This window comes from Crinia signifera, chromosome 11, assembly GCF_055691185.1.
Source record: "Crinia signifera chromosome 11, ASM5569118v1, whole genome shotgun sequence".
In the NCBI taxonomy this organism is placed as follows: Eukaryota; Metazoa; Chordata; class Amphibia; order Anura; family Myobatrachidae; genus Crinia; species Crinia signifera.
Window position 1 is genome coordinate 33812627 of NC_139227.1, and position 27004 is coordinate 33839630.

Consider the following 27004-nt stretch of genomic DNA (forward strand, 5'->3'; position numbering starts at 1 on the left):
CCCAGTGAATTCTCACAAGCATTAGGAGTTACTATGGGACTGCACTTGGGGCCTGATTCAGAGTTATTCGCTGCTGTGTGAATTTGCGAACCCATTAATTATTGAATGACTGCGCATACATTAAAATCTTAGCATGCATGCGCAAGGCCAAACAGCAACAGAAATAGATATGCTATGGATCAAAAACCCGATGCGGACGAATCTTAGCTCACAGGAAGCCAGCGTTTGGCGGTGGTAACCGGATGTTTTCTGGGAGTGGCAGGAAAAGCGCAGGCGTGTCCAAGTGAGGTTCTGTTACGTCAGCGGCGGCATGCTGGATATTAATCGCTGGGCGATAGCGACGTGCAGAGCCGCGCATTGCTATCGCTATGGCCCTACACACGGAGCGATTTCAGGGCATATTCTAAGAGATCTAGTGAGATCACTTAGAAAATGCCCTGAAATCGCCCTGTGTGTCGGCCCCATAAGTGTCACCTAAAAATGGAATGGGTACTTGTTTCCTAGCATGGCGCCCGTCGGGTCCCATCGCATACCATAACTTAAGGTATGCGATGGGACCCGATCAGACCAGACGGACCCGATTTTCGGGGTTTAAAGACGTTCCCATACAATTTTAAAATCGGTCGCATCGCATGCCATTACAATGGCATGCGATGCGACATGACCGACCCAATTTTACATTGTACAGCCACCCTGATGGCAGATTACAATGTAAAATGCCCCCCCCCCCCCGACCTGATTTTTAATTGTATACCCACCATGATGGTTAATTAGTATGTCAAATGCCCCCCCATTATTAGCGCCATGCCACGATCAACGCCAACCCGAAGTGTGCCAGCCCGCAAGGGGCGGTGGTACGCGTCCTCCGACCTTTTCATACCCCCACTACCCACGTCGGCGTGGAGTTGATTTTATAGTGTGGCGAGTGCAGCGAGCCCCGCGAGGGGACGCGGAATACATGTTAAGTAATGCTTGCTGTGCTCGCCACTCTTCGGGCTCGGTGGCTCGATGCGCTCGCCACACTATATAAAATCAACTCCACGCCGACGTGGATAGTGGGGGTATGAAAAGGTCAGAGGACGCGTACCGCCGGCGCTCGCCACGCTTCGGGTTGGCGTTGATCGTGGGTGGCTATACAATTAAAAATCTGGTCAAATCGATCGCATACGATCTGGTCGCATGCGATGTGACCGATTCTACACACCCGATGCCATACAATTTACATCGGTGGCGCCGTGCTAGGAAACAAGTACCATGAATAACATTTGCCCTTCACCCAAACCCTGACCTTGTTTGCTAATGACTGTAAACAAACTAAGTGCAACGAAGCAATCATACAGTCTCCTATAGAAACCAACTATTGATTTTGTAAAGATAAAATAAAATATTCTATATGTCAAAACTGGGGATAAAAAGAGAAACAAATGTTAGGGATGTAATAACGTGTACTGTACAGGTACACAGCCTGGGAGTAGTCCTAGTAGGTGGCAGTCTCTGTGGGAGCAGGGGAGGAAGCAAACATTCACTGGCAATCAGGCTTAGAATAATTAAGCTTTGTTTATCTTCCAGCAGAGCCCTGACATCAGCATACCTTATCACACCTAATTGAAATGCTTATTTTGGCCCTTTGAGTTGTTATCAGGAGGTGAAGTTTTAAGGATTAACATGTGGACATGGTGACACAAGGCGGCCATGATCAAGCACCTTTTAATTACAAGATGTGACTACAGCCAGAGGGGGCAGTTTCTTAATGACAATCTGTTCCGCTGATTGGGAATCCAATTCTCCGTCAGCAAACTCAGATGATTTCTCAGGCGTTCAGCAAAATACTATAAGTTAACAATACCTGTGTGACCGATTATCATGGGTTGCAATAGAAAAATCGAGATTGTCCAAAGAGTGTCTTACCTCATAATTCTTTATGACTATTGCAGTATATTCAAGTTGAACACTTATAGGGCATACAGACGCTTCAATGCGGCGACTGATTCGATATAGACAGCCGCTGGGACACGGCAGGTGCCGGCATTGATGAGGAGGGAGGGACGGACAGCACAAGGACGGTGCACGGGGATAGGATATACATAGAGCAGCATGGAACTGCCTGTGATCTTCCAGATCGAAGCAGAAATAGACTTGTCTGCTTTCGATCCCGGTGCTGCGGGGACGTGCATCGCGATCGGATCTGGATTGAAGGCAGTTAACACTGTTCGATTTAGATTAGATATCGATTAGATTTTGCTTCTAGAAGCAAAATTAAATCTAAAATGCGTCCAAATCGTATCTTGTATATGCTCCATTATATTTAATTGTTTCTACTGTATACATTTATTACGTTATTTATATAGCGCACACATATTCCGCAGCGCTTTACTGAGAATATTTGAACATTCACATCAGTCCCTGCCCCAGTGGAGCTTACAATCTATATTCCCTACCACATGTACACGCACACACAGACAATCTAGGGTTAATTTTTTTAGGAGACAATTAACCTACCTGTATATTTTTGTGGGATTGTGGGAGGAAACCGGAGTACCCGGAGGAAACCCAAGCAAACATCCAGGAGAACATGCAAACTCTGCACAGTTATTGCCATGGTGGTAAAGGAACACCGACCTTGGTGCTGTAAGGCAGTAATGCTAACCAATACACCGTTCATGCTGCCCTATATATTATCCATTATGCAAGATACTATTAAAAGACAAAGAAACTGACCTGCTTTTACCACAGCTGAGATGCGACGAACGATGCAAGAGAGCTTGTGATAGTACGATAGTGTGTATACACTGTATGATGCAGAGGATTTATCATTGCGATTCGTCTCCAAACTCCAAATCGTCCAAAATATCTTTAGACCCTATCGACCTAAAGATAGACAACCGTGAAGAGTCCAATTAGGGTTTGATCCTGTTCCTAATGCTACATGTGCAAAGGTCTAGGGAACATTCCAGACAATGTCTTATGGTGTGTACACACGGTGAGATTCCTTTTGCTATTTGACTAATGGTGTGTACACACAGTACAATCCAGCATGAGATTTTGACTATATAGTCAAAATTGCATGCAGATCACACAGGTTTTGCGCTCCAGGGACAGCACTAATCGAAACCCAGGTAGACAGGGCAGAAATGACTATATAGTGGAAATCTAATGCAGATTGCATGAGTTGTATGTAAATAGCACATAAATTGATTGCATAGCAAGTCGAATAGCAAAGGAATCTCACCGTGTGTACACACCATAAGATTCGATTGCTGTGCCATCTTTGCTAACTCATATGCTATTTACATACAATTCATACTATCTACATTCAGTCTGCACTTTATAGTCATTGCTGCACTGTCTATTTGTCTTCTCGATTTCAGCTGAACGAGAGTGCGCAATGGCATTGAATCGGGATAGAAAGCTTAAAAATATATCCTATCTCCATTTGATGTATACGCGATCCCGATTCGATTTTGACTACATAGTCAAAATCGAATGTCAAATTGTACCATGAATACACACCATTAGACCACAAGTTCTCAAACTCGGTCCTCAGGACCCCACTCAGGTCATGTTTTCCAGGTCACGTGTGGATTTTAAAATGTGGCAATTGGTTATACACAGTGCTACTCCCGGTGATCTGGAAAATGTGGCCTGCATGGGGTCTTGAAGACTGTAGTTTGAGTACCACTGCTATAAACACTTTAGTAAATGAATAACCATACAAACCATTATTTAATGTAACCCATACTTTGTTTCCATGTGGCAGTAATTTGTCAGTTAGGTATTCAAAACCTAACTGACAAATAGTAACATTGATGCATGTTTGAGTTTTCAACAGGCACTTTCAGGCAGAAGTACTACGGTACTTTGTGAATCAGCGGTTGCCATGCAGTTATCCCAACACTGCAGAGACACCAGATGGAATGTTAGGGTGAACATTGTTCCAGCCCCTAAAAAATGGCTGCCTCCACTGTGTATAAGTGACAGGTACACTATAAACCCAATAGGGAACATGCTTTTTAACTAAAACCAAATGCATATAAAAGTAATACAATATGTTTTAGGCAGGAGGGATGATGAGGCCAGTGATCCTTAACACCTAGAGACATTCTGAACATCTTGGCGCTAGAACAAAGGCAGCTGAGCTGAGGGACCTCCGTATGTGCTGGACAGTTGCTGGCAGATAAGACGCTTCCCTCTCGCATGCGTGTAAATCACCTCTAGCAGCCGGCTGCACTCTCAGTTTCCCATTTGGCAAGAGCAGAATCCACCCATCCAGCAGCTAAATCGCTTTCCCAGAGCCCAGGGCTGATTTACTTTTCATATGTGCACTGTGATTTATTATTACCAATATTATAACAAACATTTATTTTTTCTGCCCATAATAACTGGACCAATAAACTCGCACTTTGCTTCCATTAGTGCCGATACTTTCACACAGCCGATGTGAATGAAACAAGATCTGTTTGAACAGGGAGATTACTAGAATATTACAAGTTGGCGCTCTCGTGTCAGCTCTCACCTCCCTCTGTATCGTTTCATTCCTACTTACTTACATTAATCTAACAGGTTGCATTATGTTCTACAGTTTCCATGGTGTCCGTAAAAAAAGAGGAGGAAGCGCAACGTGGCAGTAATTCGTCATTAAAGGATCATTTCCCTTCATTAAATGCTTTAGATGACAATGTCCTGTGAGGGAGGAGGACGCAGAAGTGTGTTTGCGAGCAAACACGAATATTATAAAGTGTGACTTTGTGCCTGATTCAGACCTGCTCACTGGGCTGCGAGTGTTCAGAGCCCAGCGAGCAGGTAGGCGCTGCCACAACTAACACATGCCCCCCCCATGCACTTCCCCGCCCCTGTGTACAGCTGCAAATGCGTACTCTGACATGCACACTGTGGGAAATTCATTCACTATCAAATTATTTTGATCAGCGGCCCTCCCTACTGATGGTCAGGGAACACCTGCGGTTTCTGGGGAATGCCCAGATAACTCTGGCGGCTCACCACTGAACGCCCACAGGGTGTCAATCACACTGGTGAACAGCTCCCGCAAAACGTAAGGTGCACATGCACAGTAGTTTTCGGGAATTTGCAGCCCATTCAAACAGGTCTGAATGGCCCCTTAGTACAGTCGGACCAGCAAGTAGCCAAGGAGAACAATGCAGTAATGGAGTAGGGAAGGGTTCAGGAGCACACAGAGTATCCAGACAATAAGTCGACACTAAATGGTCGTCATCGACAAAAGGTTGACACAAGCAAAAGGTCAATTTTGGTGATGGTCTTCACATGAAAAGGTTGTCATGAGGCTTTTTCACACTTTACCATCCATGTGGACTGTGATTAGGAACAGTAAAGAGTCCGCAGCATGGTGAGGGAACGCGGCACACTAATGAGGAGTCCACTTGATGAATTCTACAAACTGGCACCAAAAACAAATCACGAAAACCTCATGTCAACCTTTTCATGTGTTGACTATTTCCACATCAACTTTTTGCTTGCGTTGATTTTTGCCTATGTTGACTTTGGGCATTTTACCTGTTCGTGTTGACCTATTGACTGTCGATCCTTTACCATAACCGACTAATAAACCATAACAGATCAAACTGTTGTCAATAGAGTGTTGGGAATGAAGAGATCACTCATGCAGGAGTGTTACATTATGTGGTGCGGAATTGGGATGGGGGATACAGTACGTGGTGTGGAATTGGGATGGGGTTACAATACGTGATGTAGAATTAAGATGGAGATACATTACGTGGTATGGAATTAGGATGGGGGCTACATTACCTGGTATGGAATTGGGATGGAGAATACAATATTTGGCATGGAATTGGGATGGGTGATACAATATTTGGGGAGGAATTGGGATGGGGAATACAATATTTGGTATGGAATTGGGATGGGGGATACAATATGTGGTGTGGAATTGGGATGGGCTCTACATTATGTGGCATGAACTTGGGATGTGTGATACAATACGTGGTGTGGAATTGGGATGGGGGCTACATTATGTGGCATGGACTTGGGATGCGTGATGCAATATTTGGTGTGGAATTAGGATGGCTGATACAATATTTGGTGTGGAAAAGGGCCGGAGGATACAATATTTGGAGTAGAATTGAGATGGGTAAATAATATTTATTGTGAAATCATTAGACCACCATTGTGTACTCTTATACCTGTATGTCACCCACTGCTCAATGATTACATCAATCCTATATAATTTGTGGTGTTTTCATATAACAGACTAGAGTATCCTTTACCCTGGTATTTACCGGAGTGTGAAAACAGCGTTATGTCTACCCAGTGCTAGAGGCGAGCGATAGGCTGGAGATATCTCAGTAAGCACTGTTTTGGCACATACAGTAAGTCTTTGTCAGATAATATTGGATAAGCTCTACACACCCTCCCTCTGTACTGCTTTAGCCGGAACGGTACCATCTTATATGGTCTGTACTGGCAAACATTGCTTTGTACCAGGTGCAGTATCCCCAGATAACTATAGAAGCGCTGCTGGGACACGCCCCCTTTCCCCATGTCCACACCCCCTTTCCCTCACCCGTACCAGTTTTTGGTTCTCAAAGGTTGAGGGTATGTGCTCTGCAGCAACTGACCAGTGCAAACAGCCTGCTGGTATCCAGATAATCAAATCTAGGGAAATTTGTACAAACAGGTGCATAGTATTGTGGTAACCAAGTAATTTTTGCACTTTGTAAATGACCACCACAGTTTTCTACAAGAGTAATAAAACAGCTGGAAGTATTACAATGCCTGCGTGATATCCTAGCTTTCAATCCATTTCCCCTGCGATCTCCAGGAGCAGACTCAGCACCTGAGATGCTGCAGAACGTGAGACACTGAGAAGCTGCTTTTAACTGGTGGGAAAGTGCAAATTCTACCTGAACGAGCCTTAAAAACGCTCTGGCTTGTTTGGAAAATGGGGTTAGCAAAACACTGCAGGAGCTTTACCGGCAAATCGCCTGCAAGCCAGAGGATCTGACTTTCAGATCTATTTCCACGTTTTTCAGAAAGAACGGCCCTCACTCTCTCCATCAAGCCAAGGAGGCAGAGCTGCAGCTGCGGGCTGGCTGCCCAGACACAGAGAAAATCAAATAAATATGAGCTGGGTTAAGAATTCTCTTTATTGAGAGCACCTGCTTCCATTTTATATGAAAGTTTCCTTAGTTACACCAAGCACTACTAGAAACACAAGAGAGAGCCACGCTTCGGATACAGGCGATGGATAGGAGCATGCAGCTTGCGAGCCAAAGTCACATGTCAGAGGCCGAGGAGAGATCTGGAGAACCAATTCTGTAACTCTATAAACATGCTGTAAAGTGTATGAATAAAGGTTGAGTCTCAGGGCGTCTGGGTTTTACCTCTAACAGATTACAGACTATGACATCACAGCAGAGAATCCTGGAGCGTTTCCAGTAGATGACAGAGCAGTGACAGCGCGCTTCCTGGGGGTATACCTGTCGGTTTATAGCATTGGAGATTTTGCCCAGATCAACCAATCAGATTCTACTTATTCATGCAGCAGAAACAAGCTATTTTTTATCTGGCTCAGAGATAGATTATTATATTTTAGATAATAATGTCCTGTAGTATTCCCCTTTAATGTGTAGTATATGCACATGGGTGGTTACAGAACATACTTATCTACTTTTGAAAGTTCCATGCCTGGAGAAGTTCAGAGAGGAGAAGAATATGTGCCCTTTGGGGGCGTGAACCAGGCTGTGATATCATTAAGCCCCACCCCATCACAGCAAAATTCTGCAATTTGCAGGTCCATAGTGAAGGGGCGGGGCTAACTGATGCAAATTTGCATCTTTTAAATATGCTCCCTTCGTTTGTACTACGTTTTAAGATATTATCTCCCCATTCTGCCTGCTTTAATAGGGAGGAAAATCGAATCTTCTGGTGGTGTGGTGGACAACACAAAAATTTGGGAGTCCTTGCAACTTCCGGAACAATAAGCAAGTACTGTATGTTACAGAGTTGCTGTCATATGTTGTCCTGCCTGGAATTAAAGGATCTGCACTGATAGCATTTATGTTGGCTGCTTTGAGGATCCAACACAAGCCACAAGCTACTACCCCAACTATGGGGCTAGTTAAAATACTGTGCATATGCAGGAACTGTTCTGCATATGTGTAGGACTGATCCTGTGCTTGCATTGTATTTTTTCGTGTTGCAACAGCTTTCTGGAAGTGGCCAGGCCAGGGACTGTGCCGCAAGGCCAAGCTTCCTTGGCCTTGCAAATCAACCTGCAACAAGCAGTCTGAGTAGAGTTAGATTTACTCAGGCTGGCTGTTGAATAGGGGCATCACGACCATTGTTTCTCTTCCCTAGCAATAGTAAATTCAGGCAAGGGGTGTTATGCAGACAACGGGAGGTATGCAGGCAGAGGGTGGTATGCAGACAGCAGGTGGTATGAACATAGGGAGTCGTATGCAGACAGCAGGTGGTATTTAGCCTGGAGGTGGTATTCAGGCAGGGGATGGAATTCAGACAGGGGATTGTGCAGGAAGGAGGCAATATGCAGGCAGGAGGTGGTATGCAGGCAGGAGGTTGTATGCAGGCAGGAGGTGGTATGCAGGCAGGAGGTTGTATGCTTGCAGGAGGTGGTACGTAGGCAGGAGGTGGTATACTCCGGAAGCCCGCAGCAGGGACGGAAGGGCTGAATTGTTTAGCGTTGCTAAAACAGCCTAGCGTGAAGACGCATGTATGGCGTTAATAGTGTGACCGTGAATGGGATACATGCAGGACCCACATACCGCAATGGGTTGCCATTATATATTATTGGTCTTCCCCAATACAGACTCTCGCCACTACAGTCCATCATGAATGCAGCTGCGAAGCTAATCTTCCTAGCCAGACATTCATCGTCTGCAAAGCTACTCTGTCAGTCACTTCATTGGTTACCTGTATTCTACCGTATTCAATACAAAATCCTTTTACTTACACACAAAGCCATAAACCAAACTACGCCAACATACATCGCTTCTCTTATCTTAACCCCTTCCCGACATTTGACGTACATTTACGTCATGGCCGGGAGGTACTTCCCGACACATGGCATAAATGTACGTCATGAGTTTAAACTGTCACTGCGTCTCGAGACGCAGTGACAGAGGGACGATGTCTGCTGTCCCTGACAGCAGACATGTCCCTGCATGCCCAGGGGGGGCTGCGATGCCGCCCCCCCGTCGGCGATCGCTGTGATTGGCTGTTCAGTGTGAACAGCCATTCACAGCGTTTTCCTGTGTTACCAGCGAATCGGACGCTCGGTAACACAGGTGTCAATCACCGCCGGGCGTCAGGGGGCATGAGGGGGTCATCGGTGACGATGACACCTCACCCCACCCTCACCCCACCTGCCCCCAAGGCTGTGATTGGTCCGTGGGACCCACGGACCAATTACAGCCAAGGCGCGACATTTAAACTGACGGTGACTGCGCTGCAGACGCCATTCCGGTCTGGAATAGCGTGCAGAACGGTCACCGTGCCTGCCTGCCGTGAATACCGACCTGATCCTTGCTAATACTTACCTGATCCTTGCAAATACCTTACCTGATCACCTTATCACTGCTTGTAGCGTGCTGGACGCTTCCTGGATCTGACTTCCTGAGACTTCCTGCTGCTGCTGCAGTGTGATAGAGAGATAGAGAGATAGAGAGAGAGATAGAGAGAGATAGAGAGAGATAGAGAGATAGTGACAGAGAGAGCTATATTTTGTGTCTGCTACCCCCCCTTTTTGGGGGTGCAGGGGTTTTCTATATATAAATAACTGTCAGTGCTGCTGCTGCAGTGTCATACAGTGATAGATAGTGATAGATAGTGATAGATAGTGAGAGGTAGAGAGATAGAGAGATTTGTGTCTGCTACCCCCCCTTTTTGGGGGTGCAGGGGTTTTATTTTATATATATAACTGTCAGTGCTGCTGCTGCAGTGTCATAGAGTGATAGATAGTGATAGATAGTGAGAGATAGAGAGATAGAGAGAGATAGTGACAGAGAGTGATAGAGAGTGTATATTTTGTGTCTGCTACCCCCCCTTTTTGGGGGTGCAGTTTTTTTTATACATATAACTGTCAGTGCTGCTGCTGCAGTGTCCTAGAGTGATAGATAGTGAGAGATAGTGAGAGATAGAGAGATAGAGAGAGATAGTGACAGAGAGTGATAGAGAGTGTATATTTTGTGTCTGCTACCCCCCCTTTTGTGCTGATCAGTATATCTGTGCTGATCAGCAACTTTTTGGGGGCGCAGAGTTTTTTTTTTTATATATATACCTGTCAGTTGCTGCCAGTTGCACTGTCAGTTGCACCAAAGGTTGTGCACCTGCTGTCCCTCACTGGTAATCAGTGTCGCATCACTGATCACCTTTTTTTTTTTTTGTGAGTGCTGTGGGGTCTTTTTTTAATTTTTTTTTTACACACACTGATTTTGTGGGTGTCCTGTGGCCACTGTGCGCCGATCAGTGACGTACATCACTGATCAGCTTTTTCGGCACAGGGTTGATCTATTTTTTATTTTTTTTTGATCAGATTCCTGTTGCCTTTGAGCGCTGTTCAGTGACAGACGTTACTGACCAACATCTGTGCTCAATTTTTGGCGCAGGACCTTTTTTTTTTTTTTTAACCCCTTCAATTTTTTATTTTTAACCCCTTCATTTTTTTTTTTTTTTATTGGTATAAAGTATTTTTTTTTTCTGCACCACATACACACTACACACTACATACCCCCCGGATTGAAATAAAGTTTGTACCCCCCCTACACTATACACGTGTTGAAACATTTCACTACCAGTAACACAAAAATAAAAATGGCATCCCAAATGTCCTCCCAAATGTCCTCCCAAATGTCCTCCCAGTCATCCAGGAGAATGTATTCAGTGGAGGAGGCATATGCCATGCTTGCCTCTGACTCTGACACAGGCAGTGATGCAAGCGGGGAATTTGAAGGATTTGTCTTAAGCTCCTCTTCCTCCTCTGGTGATGAGGGACCCCCTCAAAGACGCCCCCGTAGATCAGCTGAGATTCCCCCCCCAATAATTGATCTAGTATGGACCCCACCACCAGACAATTTTGAGCCCCAGGTTCCTGAGTTTTTGGCCATGCCAGGAATCCAATTTGATTCCACAGGTCTCAGAGAAATTGACTTTTTCAAATTATTTTTCTCTGATGATTTTATAAATTTAATGGTGGACCAAACTAATTTATATGCCCAGCAGTTTATTGCTCAAAACCCCACGTCATCATTTGCTAGGTGGACCCCTGTAGATGCAGTAGAGATGATGACGTTTTGGGGTCTGGTGTTTCATATGGGCATAGTAAAAAAGCCAGAAATTAGGCAATATTGGAGTACAGATGTTCTGTACAGTACTCCATTTTACCGTATGGCCATGCCCCGGACTCGATTTGAGACAATTCTTAAATTTATACATTACACCGATAATGCACAGTGCCCACCCAGAGATGATCCCACCTTTGACCGGCTATTCAAAGTCAGGCCGGTCATTGATCATTTCAGTGCCAAATTTGAAGAGGTGTACATCCCTGAAAAATTTATTTGTATCGACGAGTCCCTTATACATTTTAAAGGAAGGGTTAAATTCCGCCAGTACCTTCCCAGTAAGAGGGCAAGGTATGGCATAAAAATGTATAAACTGTGTGAAAGCACCTCAGGGTACACCCACAGGTTTAGGGTTTATGAAGGGAAGGATTCAAGAATTCAACCGCCAGAATGCCCCCCCTCCCTCGTAGGTGTTAGTGGGAAAATTGTCTGGGATTTAGTGCACCCCTTCCTGGATAAAGGTTATCACCTCTATGTGGATAACTTTTACACTAGCATCCCCCTGTTTAAGGCCCTTGGTTCAAGAGGTACAGCAGCTTGCGGTACTGTGCGCAAGAACCAAAGAGGCCTCCCAAAAACGCACATTGCCCAAGTAATGAGAAGGGGTGAAAGCAGGGGAATATGCAACGAAAATATGTTGTTGGTCAAATATAAGGACAAGAGGGATGTCCTTATACTGACAACAATTCACGGAGACAGTACCACCTCCGTCCCTGTACGAGGTACCAGTACCCACACCTCAAAACCTAATTGTATCCTGGATTACAATAGGTACATGGGCGGAGTGGATCTTTCAGATCAGGTACTGAAGCCGTACAGTGCCCTGCGGAAAACAAAAATCTGGTACAAGAAGGTGGCCGTGTATATCATCCAGATGGCACTGTATAACGCTTACGTGCTATTCCGTTCTACCGGCCAGAGGGGGACATTTATGCACTTTCAAGAGGAAGTCATAAAGGGCCTAATATTTGGGAACCAGCAGGCAGAGGGCCCCAGTACTTCTAGTACTGGCCCCCGTATTGTACCAGGGCAGCATTTTCCTGATGAAATCCCCTCCACTGGAAAAAAGGGCAGGACACAAAAAAGGTGCAAAGTTTGCTATAAAAAGGGAATAAGAAAGCAAACTATTTTCCAGTGTGACACTTGCCCCGACAAACCCGGCCTATGTATAAAGGAGTGTTTTAAAATATACCACACATCTATGGAATATTAGGTTCATAATTTCACCGTGCTTCGGGGGTCTTGCTAATGCCACATAGCACCCACCATTCATTCCACCAGAATCTGAGCCGCAAAATCCAAAAATCACTCCTTCCCTTCTGAGTCCTGCCATGCACCCAACTGGTATTTTTTGGTCACATGTGAGGCATTGCCATACTCGGGAGAAATTGGGGCACAGATTTTGGGGTGCTTTGTCTCCTTCATTCCTTGTGAAAATGAAAAATTTTGAGCCAGAACTGCATTTTTGTGTAAAAAAATGTAATTTTTCATGTTCACTGCCCAGTTTTATCAAAATTGGTGAAACCCCTGGGGGTTTGAAATGTACACTATACCCCTAGATGAATTCCCTGAGGGGTGTAGTTTGCAAAATGGGGTCACTTGTGGGGGGGTTCCACTGTATTGGTGCTTTGGGGGTCTTGCTAATGCGACATAGCACCCACCATCATTCCACCAGAATTTGTGCTGCAAAATCCAAATATCACTCCTTCCCTTCTGAGTCCTGCCACTTTTTGGTCACACATGAGGCATTGCCGTACTCGGGAGAAATTGGGGCACAGATTTTGGGGTGCTTTGTCTCCTTCATTCCTTCTGAAAATGAAAAATTTTGAGCCAGAACTGCATTTTTGTGTAAAAAAATGTAATTTTTCATTTTCACTGCCCACTTGTATCAAAATTGGTGAAACCCCTGGGGGTTTGAAATGTACACTATACCCCTAGATGAATTCCCTGAGGGGTGTAGTTTGCAAAATGGGGTGACTTGTGGGGGGGTTCCACTGTATTGGTGCAACATAGCACCCACCATTCATTCCACCAGAATCTGAGCTGCAAAATCCAAAAATCACTCCTTCCCTTCTGAGTACTGCCATGCACCCAACTGGTATTTTTTGGTCACATGTGAGGCATTGCCGTACTCGGGAGAAATTGGGGCACAGATTTTGGGGTGCTTTTTCTCCTTCATACCTTCTGAAAATGAAAAATTTTGAGCCAGAACTGCATTTTTGTGTAAAAAATGTAATTTTTCATTTTCACTGCCCACTTGTATCAAAATTGGTGAAACCCCTGGGGGTTTTAAATGTACACTATACCCCTAGATGAATTCCCTGAGGGGTGTAGTTTGCAAAATGGGGTCACTTGTGGGGGGGTTCCACTGTATTGGTGCTTGGGGGGTCTTGCTAATGCGACATAGCACCCACCAAAATTCCACCAGAATCTGAGCTGCAAAATCCAAAAATCACTCCTTCCCTTTTGAGTCCTGCCATGCACCCAACTGGTATTTTTTGGTCACATGTGAGGCATTGCCGTACTCGGGAGAAATTGGGGCACAGATTTTGGGGTGCTTTTTCTCCTTCATACCTTCTGAAAATGAAAAATTTTGAGCCAGAACTGCATTTTTGTGTAAAAAATGTAATTTTTCATGTTCACTGCCCACTTGTATCAAAATTGGTGAAACCCCTGGGGGTTTGAAATGTACACTATACCCCTAGATGAATTCCCTGAGGGGTGTAGTTTTCAAAATGGGGTGACTTGTGGGGGGGTTCCACTGTATTGGTGCTTGGGGGGTCTTGCTAATGCGACATAGCACCCACCAAAATTCCACCAGAATCTGAGCTGCAAAATCCAAAAATCACTCCTTCCGTTCTGAGTCCTGCCATGCACCCAACTGGTATTTTTTGGTCACATGTGAGGCATTGCCGTACTCGGGAGAAATTGGGGCACAGATTTTGGGGTGCTTTTTCTCCTTCATACCTTCTGAAAATGAAAAATTTTGAGCCAGAACTGCATTTTTGTGTAAAAAAATGTAATTTTTCATTTTCACTGCCCACTTGTATCAAAATTGGTGAAACCCCTGGGGGTTTGAAATGTACACTATACCCCTAGATGAATTCCCTGAGGGGTGTACTTTGCAAAATGGGGTGACTTGTGGGGGGGTTCCACTGTATTGGTGCAACATAGCACCCACCATTCATTCCACCAAAATCTGTGCTGCAAAATCCAAAAATCACTCCTTCCGTTCTGAGTCCTGCCATGCACCCAACTGGTATTTTTTGGTCACATGTGAGGCATTTCCGTACTCGGGAGAAATTGGGGCACAGATTTTGGGGTGCTTTTTCTCCTTCATACCTTCTGAAAATGAAAAATTTTGAGCCAGAACTGCATTTTTGTGTAAAAAAATGTAATTTTTCATTTTCACTGCCCACTTGTATCAAAATTGGTGAAACCCCTGGGGGTTTGAAATGTACACTATACCCCTAGATGAATTCCCTGAGGGGTGTAGTTTTCAAAATGGGGTGACTTGTGGGGGGGTTCCACTGTATTGGTGCTTGGGGGGTCTTGCTAATGCGACATAGCACCCACCAAAATTCCACCAGAATCTGAGCTGCAAAATCCAAAAATCACTCCTTCCGTTCTGAGTCCTGCCATGCACCCAACTGGTATTTTTTGGTCACATGTGAGGCATTGCCGTACTCGGGAGAAATTGGGGCACAGATTTTGGGGTGCTTTTTCTCCTTCATACCTTCTGAAAATGAAAAATTTCGAGCCAGAACTGCATTTTTGTGTAAAAAATGTAATTTTTCATTTTCACTGCCCACTTGTATCAAAATTGGTGAAACCCCTGGGGGTTTGAAATGTACACTATACCCCTAGATGAATTCCCTGAGGGGTGTAGTTTTCAAAATGGGGTGACTTGTGGGGGGGTTCCACTGTATTGGTGCTTGGGGGGTCTTGCTAATGCGACATAGCACCCACCAAAATTCCACCAGAATCTGAGCCGCAAAATCCAAAAATCACTCCTTCCGTTCTGAGTCCTGCCATGCACCCAACTGGTATTTTTTGGTCACATGTGAGGCATTTCCGTACTCGGGAGAAATTGGGGCACATATTTTGGGGTGCTTTTTCTCCTTCATACCTTCTGAAAATGAAATATTTTGAGCCAGAACTGCATTTTTGTGTAAAAAAATGTAATTTTTCATTTTCACTGCCCACTTGTATCAAAATTGGTGAAACCCCTGGGGGTTTGAAATGTACACTATACCCCTAGATGAATTCCCTGAGGGGTGTACTTTGCAAAATGGGGTGACTTGTGGGGGCTTCCACTGTATTGGTGCAACATAGCACCCACCATTCATTCCACCAGAATCTGTGCTGCAAAATCCAAAAATCACTCCTTCCCTTCTGAGTCCTGCCATGCACCCAACTGGTATTTTTTGGTCACATGTGAGGCATTGCCGTACTCGGGAGAAATTGGGGCACAGATTTTGGGGTGCTTTTTCTCCTTCATACCTTCTGAAAATGAAAAATTTTGAGCCAGAACTGCATTTTTGTGTAAAAAAATGTAATTTTTCATTTTCACTGCCCACTTGTATCAAAATTGGTGAAACCCCTGGGGGTTTGAAATGTACACTATACCCCTAGATGAATTCCCTGAGGGGTGTACTTTGCAAAATGGGGTCACTTGTGGGGGGGTTCCACTGTATTGGTGCTTTGGGGGTCTTGCTAATGCGACATAGCACCCACCAAAATTCCACCAGAATCTGAGCTGCAAAATCCAAAAATCACTCCTTCCCTTCTGAGTCCTGCCATGCACCCAACTGGTATTTTTTGGTCACATGTGAGGCATTGCCGTACTCGGGAGAAATTGGGGCACAGATTTTGGGGTGCTTTGTCTCCTTCATACCTTCTGAAAATGACAAATTAGGAGCCAGAACTGTATTTTTGTGTAAAAAAAATAATTTTTCATTTTCACTGCCCAGTTGTACCACAATTGGTGAAACCCCTGGGGGTTTGAAATGTACACTATACCCCTAGATGAATTCCCTGAGGGGTGTAGTTTGCAAAATGGGGTCACTTGTGGGGGGGTTCCTAACTTTTAGCATCTTATGGTGCCTAGAAACCTACATGGTGCCTAAAAAATAATCTCATAAAAAGGAGGCTCCAAAATCAAGTAGGTGCTCCTTCTATTATGAAGCCTGTGGTTTGGTCACCGTGCACACTAGGGCCACATATAGGATATTTATGAAAACAAAAGAATTGGGGGAATCAATTTTCAGTCACATTTCTCTAGTAAAATGTACTGTGTTCCTTAGAAAAATGTATTAAAATTGCAAATCTGCAAAAAAAAAGAAATTTTGAAATTTCACCTACACTTTGTTTTAATTCCTGTGAAACACCTAAAGGGTTAACAAACTTCCAAAATGCTGTTTTGAATACTGTGAGGGGTGCAGTTTTTGAAATGGCATCATTTATGGGGGTGTCTCACATACAAGTCCCTCAAAGTCACATCAGAACTGAACTGGTCCCTAAAAAAATCAGTGTTTGAAATTTTCTTGAAAATTTGAGAATTTGCTATTCATATTGTAAGCCTCCTAGTGTCCCAAAAAATTAAAAGGAAGTTGAAATAATGATGTCAACATAAAGTAGACATATGGTCTATGTTAGTTATTCACTATTTTGAGTGGTAAGATTATTTGTCTCACAAGCAGAAAATTTAACATTTTGCAAATCGCTAAATTTTCCATTTTTTCACGATATTTTGGTATTTTTCACAAAAAAACACAGACTGTATCGACCCAAATTTACCACTAATTTGAAGTACAATGTGTCACGAAAAAACAATCTCAAAATCACTGGGATAAGTAAAAGCAAAAAAAAGTTATCCCCACTTAAGTGAGACATGTCAGATTTGAAAAAAAGGGCTCTGTCAGGAACGCAAAAACTGGCTCTGTCAGGAAGGGGTTAAAATATCTTCCAACCCGACCTCCACGCTCTTCACAAGATCTACGTCTCATCCACACTCATTACTCGCTCCCTTTCCCGATTGCAGGACTTTCTTCGGGTTGCAACCACTCTGTGGAATGCTCAATAACGGAGATGAGAGATTCAGAAAGCGAGAGATTTTGTAAGAAATCTCCAGGTTGTTTTTTTTAAAGCGGCAATCATTTATACTTCAAAACAAATTTATTTTGCAGTGTAAATGATTGTCGCTTTTAAAAAAAGCCCTGGAGATTGCTTACCAAATCTGACACTTTCTGAATCTCTCATCCTATTACATTTCACCCCAGGAACCTTTACATTCTGGTGGACTTTATGCAATAAAGAATACCTATCCTTGTGTATCAATGCCTCTTTCCCTATAGATTGTAAGCTTCCCTTTGACTGTAAATACCCATGTTTGTTGTATCACTGTCTCCTATTGTAAAGCGCAACGGAATATGCTGCACTATATAAGAAACTGTTAATAAATAAAAAAAAAAAATATTAGGCCCCCATATTTCACATTTTTTACAGTGAATGTATATCTAGTGTTAAAACTAGAAAGAGGATGTAAAAGTACTTTGTCACTTATAAGACACCTGGTGGGTTTGGCGCATCCAGTGTGTAATTGTTTCTAGATGACATTTACTTATGTTACGGACATGCCCTGTGATGGGTAAGTGATCTGTGCACACACTAATCTAGGCTAAGCCGTGTGGCTAGACAGACGTCCCATGCAGCGTATCACTAACAGCGTAACCCTGCACCATGATCAGATCCCTATGTGGCACGATGCAGGTGATCGGCCTCCAATCAGATAATATGATGGTTCTACCAGATGAGTCAGCTTTCTGCAATGAGACTGTCCACACAGCCTCATAAAGCTTCACTGAGAGCCTGCGTATTATAATGCTGCTGCATCCCAACAGGGACATATCACGGGTATCGTGATCTGCGCATACTTGCCTACTTTTGAAAACTAGTTTCAGGGAGATTGTTGTAGTAGAATTTTGCACAGTGCTCCATTGAGGGGGAGGCGTGTCATGCTTGTCCCAAAGGGGCGTGTCTAGTTCCATATATGGAGAAATTGTGACAAGAGATTGTGAACGTGGCACCTAGAAGCGTGGGTGCGTACTGCTACATCTGAGAGGAATCTTTTAAAATTACTTAGATCCAAATGTAGATGAGCCCCAAAGCAGTTAGTAAGAGCTACTGTACTTGGTAAAGTGCTGGGAAATGGTGCTGATGATTCAATGTACTGTAAATGTATTTATCTCTCATTCCTTTTTCCCCCAAAAATGTAACATTGTAATGTGGGCTAGGTGACATGAGGGAGAATGCTAGACTAATGAGGGAGAGAGGGAGATTGCTGCTATTTCAGGGAGTCTCCTGCAGAATGCAGGAGGGTAGGCAGCTATGGATCTGCGCCATCCAACGAAACTACCAAACTCACAATCTGCTGTTCTTATCGACCATAAGAATCAGCATTTACCATTGACATTTCACCCCAGAGAACCACTAAACCTAAAAATGGTTTTTAATACAAAAGCTGCTGTCAAAATACAGTGGGCCAGATGCACTAAGCTTCGAAAGTGCTTGGGCTTGAAACAGCCCTTGATGAAGCAACCCATTACACCCCATGTAGGCCTAGATGCCAACTGTTGCACTCCAAAACAACAAGACAACTACGAAATCAGTCATGTAAAGTAGAACGCCAATGGCGTAAATCTTGTAGTATGACTGATTTCCTCACATATAAGACTAGCTACCACTCCTACTGCAATGCTTTGGACTCTGCCAAACAAACATACTACCGGTCTCTCATCTCTTCTCATGCCACCAACCCTAAGTGACTTTTTAACACATTTAAGTCTCTTCTGTACTCTCCCCCACCGGCTACCATCAGTGCACAAGAACTTGCCTCCTACTTTAAGGACAAGATTGATAACATCCGAGATGAAATGGTATGCTCCATAACCTCTAACCCTCTTTCTTCCCAACCTGAACCCTCTGGCACTTTCTCTTCATTTGAGCCCACAAATGAAAAGGAAGTATCCACACTCTTCTTATCCTCCTACTCTACTACCTTGCCTCTTGATCCTATACCTGCACAAGTCATTAAAAATCTATCTCCTGTGCTATTTCAACCTTAACTAAAATCTGCAATCTCTCTCTAGCTACTGGTACTTTTCCTTCTCTGCTCAAACATGCAGTGATTACACCCATTCTGAAAAAAAAACACAATTCTGACCCTAACTCTCTCTCTAACTATCGTCCTATCTCTCAGCTCCCATGCCTCTCCAAGCTGCTGGAGAGACTTTTCTACTCTCCCTCACAAACTTTCGTAACTCTCACACCCTATTAGACCGGCTTCAGTCAGGCTTTCGCTCTCAACATTCCGCTGAGACAGCACTGACTAAAGTGGTGAATGATCTGGTAACTGCTAAGTCTAAAGGCCATTACTCACTACTTATTCTTCTAGATCTTTCTGCTGCATTTGACACTGTGGATCACACTCTTCTCTTACAAACACTACACTCCCTAGGTCTTAATGATACAGCCCTTTCATGGTTCACATCTTACCTATCTGAACGCTCTTTCAGTGTTTGCTTCTCTGACTCTACTTCCTCTTCATTACCTCTGTCAGTCGGAGTTCCGCAAGGCTCCGTCTTAGGTCCTCTGCTTTTTCTCAATCTATACTTCCTCTCTTGGCAAACTAATCAGCTCTTTCGGATTTCAGTATCACTTTTATGCGGATGATACTCAAATCTATCTATCAACCCCAGAGTTGTCACCAGTGGTTTTGGGCCGAGTCTCGGAATGTCTCTCTGTCATCTCAACTCGGATGTCTTCTCGCCAACTCAAACTCAATATTTCCAAAACAGAATTACTTATATTCCTGCCAACTAAGAACAGTGACCATCCTGACATCTCCATCGCTGTTGACAACTCGACAATCTACCCTACCCCACAAAGCTTGTTGCTTAGGGGTCATCCTGGACTCTGAACTGTCCTTTCTTCCCCACATTCAATCTGTCTCCAAATCATGTTACATGCATCTAAATAACATATCCAAAATACGACCCTATCTCACACAAGACACTACCAAATCTCTTATCCATGCACTCATTATATCCCGCATTGATTATTGCAATAGTCTCCTAACTGGTCTTCCCAAGAACAGACTCTCACCACTGCAATCCATTTTAAATGCTTGAAATGCTGCTGCTAGGCTGATCTTCCTTGCAAGACGCTCAGGGTGACATTCTATGGTATGCGATTTGCGTTTTTTGGCGTTAATTAGTCCAAAAAACGGAGATATCGCATTTTACCTTCAAAACGCATATTTAATAGGATGCGCTAAGGGACTGAAATCGCATATTATGTGCGTTAAGGTATGCTGACTAAAAGTGCGAGATTAATTCGCATTTTTATCGCATCCAGATGTTTTCGTACAGAGAAGTATACAAGTCGCTTATTTAATGCAATGCGCATTTGCACATCGCACTTTTTAGGTGTCTAATTAGCGCAGCTATTTCAGACCAGGTTCTGTTTGGCGAAATAGCCAGAATCCTGCACAGATCGCTATGTTCTATGCAGGGTTCTGCTGTAAAAATTAAAACAAAGGGTTAAAATAAAAAAAAAACGAGCGCGGGGTCCCCCGCCAGAGCATAACCAGCCCCGGGCTCACTGAGCCGGTGCTGGTGACATAAAATCAGGGTCCCCGACAAATAGGGGTCCCCTTGATTTCATGAAACCAGCACCAGGCTCAAGGTCCGGCGCTGGTTCCCAAAATACGGGGGACAAAATGACTAGGGGTCCCCCGTATTTTAAGAACCAGCACCGGACACAACCAGCCAGCAGGGTAATGCCACAGCCGGGGGAAACTTATTATATAAGCTCCCGCGGCCAAAGCATTAACCCCCTGGCTGGTCAGCATGGGCAGGGGTCCTGGGGAAGTGGGGACCCCCCCAAATGAAGGGGTCCCCCCCCTCCAGGACTTACCAGCCCATGCTGATAGTCCGGGGCTGTCCCCGATGCCCCTGGGCGGTGGGCATCGGGCTGATGGCTTGTGTAAAAAAAAAGAATAAAAACTATTGTTTTTTACTGGCGAACTATGAGTCCCAGCAAGCCTACCCCGCATGCTGGGACTTGGAGAACCACAAGTCCCAGCATGCGGGGCATTAAAGGGCCCGCTGGCACTTGTAGTTCTGCAGTACAAAAATAGTTAACAAAAACACACTGACACACTGTAAAATAAAAGTTTAATACACACAAAACACACACACACTGATACTTACCTACCTTGAGCCCGTAGGTCGGTCCCTGGATCCTGGGTCCGGGCTCCGGGGCTCCAGGGCAGAAGAGTCCGGTTTCGGGGCCTTGGTCCTGGTTCCGGGGCTGGTCCTGGGGTTCCGGGGCTCCAGAATCCGGGATCCGAGGTAGTCCCCAGGGGTACCTAAGGAAGGAAATCCAACTCACCTGGTCCCCGGCGACGACCTCGGCATCCTCTCCGGTGACAGCGCTGCTCCCATGTGGTACCCGGCTCGCAGGACTTTGACAGGCGCAGAGATGTTTCCTCCTCGCCGTCTCAAGACAGAATGATTTCTGGCCATTCAGGAGCCGAGAAAGTCGGCTCCTGATTGGCCAAAAATCATTCTGAATACAGACGCCGAGGAAGTAACATCTCTGCGCATCTAGAGCAGAGATGTTACTTCCTAGGCGTCTGTATTCAGAATGATTTTTGGCCAATCAGGAGCCGACTTCCTCGGCTCCTGATTGGCCAGAAATCATTCTGTCTTGAGACGCCGAGGAGGAAACATCTCTGCGCCTGTCAAAGTCCTGCGAGCCGGGTACCACATGGGAGCAGCGCTGTCACCGGAGAGGATGCCGAGGTCGTCGCCGGGGACCAGGTGAGTTGGATTTCCTTCCTTAGGTACCCCTGGGGACTACCTCGGATCCCGGACCCCGGATTCTGCAGCCCAGGAGCCCCGGAACCCCAGGACCAGCCCCGGAACCAGGACCAAGGCCCCGGAACCGGACTCTTCTGCCCTGGAGCCCGGACCCAGGATCCAGGGACCGACCTACGGGCTCAAGGTAGGTAAGTATCAGTGTGTGTGTGTTTTGTGTGTATTAAACTTTTATTTTACAGTGTGTCAGTGTGTTTTTGTTAACTATTTTTTGCACTGCAGAACTACAAGTGCCAGCGGGCCCTTTAATGCCCCGCATGCTGGGACTTGTGGTTCTCCAAGTCCCAGCATGCGGGGTAGGCTTGCTGGGACTCATAGTTCGCCAGTAAAAAACAATAGTTTTTATTCTTTTTTTTACACAAGCCATCAGCCCGATGCCCACCGCCCAGGGGCATCGGGGACAGCCCCGGACTATCAGCATGGGCTGGTAAGTCCTGGAGGGGGGGGACCCCTTCATTTGGGGGGGTCCCCACTTCCCCAGGACCCCTGCCCATGCTGACCAGCCAGGGGGTTAATGCTTTGGCCGCGGGAGCTTATATAATAAGTTTCCCCCGGCTGTGGCATTACCCTGCTGGCTGGTTGTGTCCGGTGCTGGTTCTTAAAATACGGGGGACCCCTAGTCATTTTGTCCCCCATATTTTGGGAACCAGCGCCGGACCTTGAGCCTGGTGCTGGTTTCATGAAATCAAGGGGACCCCTATTTGTCGGGGACCCTGATTTTATGTCACCAGCACCGGCTCAGTGAGCCCGGGGCTGGTTATGCTCTGGCGGGGGACCCCGCGCTCGTTTTTTTATTTTTTATTTGCGCTTTCCTGAAAACGTGCGATTTTCAGACATGAAAATCGCACATTTTCAGGACTAAAGACAGCGCACCAATTCGCCGCAAATCGCACCACTTCGCACTTTTCAGCCTCAAAAACGCATCACATTAAATATGCGAATTTTGACAGAAAAGTGCGATTTTCAAAAGTGCGATTTGCGGCGATGTGGTGCGCAAATAAAACATGCGCATTTATGTCAACGCATAGAATGTCACCCTCATTGTCTGCCGATCTGCTCTGCCAGTCCCTTCATTGGTTGCCTGTATCTTACCGTATTCAATATAAAACACTTCTACTTGCATATAAACCAATTAACCATACTGCACCAGCATATATCTCTTTACTTATCACAAAATATCTCCCATCTCGACCACTCCGCTCTGCACAAGATCTGCGTCTCTCTTCTGCACGGATCACTAGCTCCTATTCACTATTACAGGACTTTCATCGGGCTGCTCCCATCCTATGGAATGCCTTTCCACGCACAATAAAACTCTCCACTAGTTTTCAAACTTTCAAGTGTTCCCTGAAAACTCACCTCTTCAGGCAAGCCTATCATATTTAAGTTCTACACGCATAACCCTCTGAGGCACTTATGTATTATATAGCTTCCCTTCTGGAATTGTAACTTGGTGGGACTGCTATGCTATTACTGGTGCCTGTCCTTGTGTTTCCCTCCTATATCCCTATAGATTGTAAGCCTGCAGCAGGGCCCTCCAACCTCCAAGTCTGTCTGTTGTTACCCAGTTTGTTTTATCACTGTCTTCTATTGTAAAGAACAACGGAATCTGCTACGCTATATAAGAAACTGTAAAATGAATAAATAAATAAAAGTGATAAAATGGATAGTGATAAACAAACAACCAATCAGCTCCTGCCTGACATTTTCCAAACACAGTCTGTGACATGGCAGTTAAGTGCTGATTGGTTGGTTGTTTATCACTTTTGAAGTTTAGTGCATCTGACCCAGTATTTGTAAAATAGTCAGGAGCTCAGAACAACAATGATCGATGGGAAAAGTGCCACAGATTTTCATTTGAAAAAAGAAAAAGTTCTCATTAATATAAATATGGTTTATACCATTCATGGCCAAACTGTGGCCTTCCAACTGTTGTGCAACTACACATCCCAGCATGCCTTGCCATAGTTTTAGCCTTTTCTGACAGCAAAACTGTGGCAAAGCATGATGGGACTTGTAGTTTCACAATAGCTGGAGGGCTATAGTTTGGCCATGTCAGGTTTATATGTTTGGCCATGTCAGGTTTATACATTTAGATACATTTAGGGCAGTATTCAATGACAATACTCGGCATGTGCAGCGAATCCTGTTTAGGAGGGCTGGAGCGAATTCATGTTCCGGAGGGCTGGAGCCTTCGGTGCCAGCCCTCGATGTCACCGTATTCAATGCCGCAGGGGCTCGCTGCCCCTGAGGGCGATTCTTAACAGCCGGGGGATGGCGGCAGACAGGGAAGTCTCCCTGCCTGACCCAGAATGTATGTGGGGGGGAGGAGGGCTCCCCGGGACCCAGGCAGCACAAGCTGCCCCCCAGGAGAGCTAGCAGGGGATGCAGGTAGGGAGCCACTTGCACTGCTCCCGATCGTGCATATGTAATGATCGGGAGCAGTGAATATTGGGGCAGTACGGATGGTGTAATGGTTAGCATTATTGCCTCACAGCACTTAGGTCATGGGTTCAATTGCGACCATGGCTCTAACTGTGCGGAGTTTGTATATTCTCCCCGTACTTGTGTGGGTTTACTCCGGTTTCCTCCCACAATCCAAAAATATACTGGTAGGCTAATTGGCTCCCAACAAAATAAACCCTAGAATGTCTGTGTGTGCATGTACATGTGGTAGGGAATATATAGATTGTAAGCTCCCCTGGGGCAGGGACTGATGTGAATGTTCAAATATTCTCTGTAAAGCGCTGCGGAATATGTGTGCTCTATATAAGAAACTGTTAATAAATAAATATATGAATATCTAATGAGCGACTCTCGGACCCCTGCTGGCTGTTATGTGTAAAAAAATAAAATAATTATTTTAATTAAATATATATTCATGTGCTGTAAGCACATGAATAAAAATAGCATATGCCCCTTCACATAATAACATTCCTTAATTTTTGACACCAAATAAAAAAAAAAAAAAAATGTATTTTAAAGTTCACATTCCAGTTCACCAAAAAAGATGGCGATTGCTACACGGTGACACACAGCGAAAATCACTTAGAAAGCAATTCGCCATCTGATCATTGAATACACTCACAACAAATCACATTGAAAAATCCATTGAAAAACCACAGAGAATTGTGGAGACTATCAGACGGTGAATTGTCCGTCATTCACTTTTCGCCGTCGGCGAATATTGCACATTGAATAGGGTGATTCACTTTTTCAGTAAAAAGATTCACCTTAGAGCATGAAAATAGCACACATTCGCTGTAGAACATGGCGAATCAGCCTCATTGAATACTGCCCTTAGAGAATTTCTCAACCACAATCCTCAAGGAACACCAAGAGTATTAGGGGGCGATTTTTCCGCATGTCAAAATTGCATATTTTTGCCGCACATTTGCATGTTTAATGAGATGCAAATTCGCGGCAAAAAAGTGCAATATGGTGCGATTTTTTGTCATGAAAATGTGTGAAATTGAGAACGTGTGCGATTTTTTTTTTTTTTATGAAAAATGGAGACGCTTTCAACCGATCAGGGACAGCGCTATAGAAGCTGTTAGCAGCACCAGAGGAAGCCGGCTCACCCCACTGTCAGTGCGGGGTGAGCTGGCTGTGGAGGAGGGAGGCAGCGCTGGACCCTGGTTGGGTAAGTATGTTGGTGTAAAAGTGAGGTGTGTGTGTAATAAAGTTGTACTTTTCTGTGTGTGTGTTTTATTTTAACATTCTTTTTACATGTGGACTACAAGTCCCAGCCCATTAATGCCCCGCATGCTGGCACTTGTGGTTCGCCAAGTCCCAGCATGCGGGGGAGGCATGCTGGCACTTGTAGTTCACCTGTATAAAGCAATGTTATGTATGAATGATTTAACCCTATCAGGCCGGCGTCCAAAGCCCACAGACGTCGGTGACAACCCCAGGCTTCAGCCCTGGATGTGTGAAGCCTGGGGGGGACACACCCCTTTATTGGGGGAGTCCCCACTCCCCCAGGTACCCCGTCCAAGGCTGACCAGCCGGGGGACCTTATGTAAAAAGTGTCCCCTGGTTGTGGCATGTCACCGCGGGCTGTTGGAGCCCAGTGCTGGTTTCAAAATACGGGGGACCCCCAGATATTTTGTCCCCTGTATTTTTGGAACCAGGATCGGTCCAAGAGTCTGGGGCTGGTTTCAGAAATACGGGGGACCCCTACGCTTTTTGTCCCCTGTATTTTTGGAACCAGGTCCGGCTCAATGAGCTCGGGGCTGGTTATGCTCAGGAGGGGGACCCCACGGCATTTGTTATTTTTACTTTTACACATTTTTAAAGCATCTCAGTGATCTGTGAATGGTTCTGGTTCTGCCTGTTAGAACCTGGTCTAATTTTTTGGCGATTTTTGGTAACGTTTACTAAAAATCGCACCCTATTACATGTGCGATTTGTATACTTTATAATGGGAAAACATCTGGATGCGAATTGAAGTGTGACTAAAAATCGCCACTTCAAAATGTGCGATTTCGCGACATAAAGTTTGCTTTTTTACTGCGGATCACACGCTATTACATGTGCGATTTTCGGAAAACATGCGATATTGGCACATGTCTACAAATTCGCTCCCTAATACATTTCGCCCCAGGTTGTATGGTTATCCAGGCTTAGGCACTGGTGACTTATTTTGAACCTCAGTCAGCTTTATTATACCATCTGTGCATAAGCCATAAAACCTGGACTATTGGTGTC

General features: G+C 44.9%; 1 long non-coding RNA gene across 1 annotated transcript in view; it reads right to left on the reverse strand.

Annotated features, from left to right (window-relative positions):
* Positions 1 to 27004, reverse strand: part of LOC146045649 (uncharacterized) — a 280538-nt gene that overhangs the window by 107461 nt on the left and 146073 nt on the right. Inside the window, exon 4 of the long non-coding RNA XR_014465538.1 lies at positions 2719 to 2868. This is a non-coding gene — a long non-coding RNA (uncharacterized LOC146045649). The remainder of the gene's footprint in view (positions 1 to 2718; positions 2869 to 27004) is intronic.